Source organism: Anomaloglossus baeobatrachus, chromosome 10 (assembly GCF_048569485.1).
Source record: "Anomaloglossus baeobatrachus isolate aAnoBae1 chromosome 10, aAnoBae1.hap1, whole genome shotgun sequence".
NCBI classification, from domain to species: Eukaryota; Metazoa; Chordata; class Amphibia; order Anura; family Aromobatidae; genus Anomaloglossus; species Anomaloglossus baeobatrachus.
Window position 1 is genome coordinate 124472079 of NC_134362.1, and position 2315 is coordinate 124474393.

The 2315-nt window shown below is 46.2% G+C and overlaps 1 pseudogene; it reads left to right on the forward strand.

The window, feature by feature from the left end:
- The first annotated feature begins 1321 nt into the window (after positions 1-1321).
- Positions 1322-1528, forward strand: LOC142255460 (U2 spliceosomal RNA; annotated as a pseudogene).
- The last annotated feature ends 787 nt before the right edge of the window (positions 1529-2315 follow it).

Here is a 2315-nt window from a genome sequence, read left to right on the forward strand (position 1 = left end):
AGCGGATGTTTGCTGAAGACTTGCTCGTATTCTTGCACTAGCCTGTAGACCCCCTTCTTGTGATGTGAAGGTGTGGAGTCAGTGCCTACGTGTAATTCCTTACACCACTCCTCTGGCTGACTTGGTGAGCTGTCACTGAATGGGTGGGCTGAAGCAATGGTGGATGCTGCTGTTTGGATAGCATGTGTATCTACTGAGAACAGCTTATCAATGGTGGCAAATCGGAGCAGCTTAATCTCTTGCTCTCCGCAGTTCAACACTCTCATGGGCACTCTTCCCTTCCATATTAATGAATAAAACTATGATGTAAATAGCATATAGATACCCCACAAATGCAGATAAAAGTAGGTTATGGGAAAAGGGGGAAGAGAGAAACAGGAAAATAGTGGAATAAAGTATACCTTCCAGGTGGGAGAGGAAATGGCAGCACAGCCAGTGGAGGTGAAGCAAGGGGAGCCTGCAACTAAAGAGTTGAGAGCGTTATCACATGGTGACTGAGCCTGATTGTAACGGGAGCATAGAGGTGCCGATCCTGTCTTACCTGCGTTGGTGTAGAAGTGGGTGTCCTGTGGTGGAGTCAGCTGTGTGCAGTGGTGGCCGTGGGTTCTTTTATGTGCGACCGTAGTAATAGCTGCGCCCACTTCCTGTATGGGAGTGGAATGCAGTGAGGCTAATGGAACGCACGCCTGCGCATTTGTGTTTAACGTCGCGCATGTGCAGAACGGAGAAAAGGCTGCGCTCACTTCCTAATGAAAGGGAGTGAGACGCAGCTGGGAAGGGAAGGGAAAAGATTAGGGTTTGGGGATGATGAAAGGGCTTTCTACGGGCAAGGATGGCAAAGGGTGGCAGTGACGGAAAGTCAGGCAGCCTGTCCTGTCCTGTCCTGTCCGTCCGTCTTTTTGTATCATGAATTGGAAAGACTGCAAGGGGGAGGGGAGGTGCTTGGAGGAGGAGGAGTTATTCAGATTAATTGCAGTGGGCGGCGGCTGCAAAAAGCATCATTCTTCTTGTTTTTGCTCTGCAAAACAGCCTTTTCAAGGGTTGGCTTGGGTGACAAAATGTCTTCTGTAGGCGTGGGTTTGTCTCCCTCTCCCTAAGATGTGTCCGGTATAGGCCAGGGTGCCACTCAAGGCCGTAACCAATTCGGGTTATAGCTTCTCGGCCTTTTGGCTAAGATCAAGTGTAGTTTCGGAGGACGCTACCTTGGTCGGTACTGGAAGGTGCCTGGGATTGCACGTCTGCCGGCCTTGAGGAAGTGTGTGCGCCTTCTGGTGACACATAGCCCTCTTGTGCCTGGACGGTTCCCAGGCAACGGGAGGCGATCACCTTTGTTATTTTGAAGTCCTACTGATAAACAGAAAAAAAAAAAAATTAAATCTGTTCTTATCAGTTTAATATCTGATACGTCCCCTCTCTGGGGACCATATATTAAATGGATTTTTAGAACAAGGAGATGGAAAAAATCTTGCTCTGTCCACTCCACGCATTGACCTGGTATTGCAGTACCTCCAGGACCGGTGCACCCCTTCTTAACCCAGTTTCCAAAAGCAGAACTCAATTCACCTGATTCAAATGAGCCCCATTAGTGAATTGAAAGAAAGCAAAAACTTTATATGCACCTCAATTTGGCCAATTCACTTTTCACACTTTCACCCTTTTTTTTATCTTTCACACCTTTTACTTGCTTTATTGATGCAAAAGCTGTGCCAAATAGCAAACTCATCTCCACTCAACTTGACCAACTCTGCTATGTCCCGTGCAGTATCTTATTCTCAGTCTTATCTAGATCATTTGCAATTGAATAGAATAGATCCCTTTTGGACACATTGGATTCAGCTGCTGCAGTGACTGCAGGTGTTAGAAGATGCAGACTTGGCATCAGGTGCTGTCTATCAGATTCCACTCCAATTAAAGCTTCCATTGTTTTTCGGTGTTTTCTTTGAGCAATGATGATGTCTTTAGTGATCTGTTGGCTCCCTCTCCTGGAGGAAGAGTTTGCTTGCTCTTGGACTTTCAAAAAGAGAGGTCATGATAGACATTTAGCTTCTGAGCCCAATTGGGGACAGTCATGGGTGATGAATGTTTTGCAACCTGCTGCGAAGCCTGATACCGCAATATAAGGAACGTCAAATACTAAGAATGGGCGGCCTATGAAAGAATTAGTACTTTCATTAAGCATACTTAAACGGCTAATTGGGAATAGACAAACTGTAAAAAGCCCTCTGAGAAAGCCCCTCTCTAACCTTTGTTAGTAAGCTTTTCTGTAGTCTGCCTGTTGATGTATTTTCCGTTTGAACAGTGCACAACATGAAGTG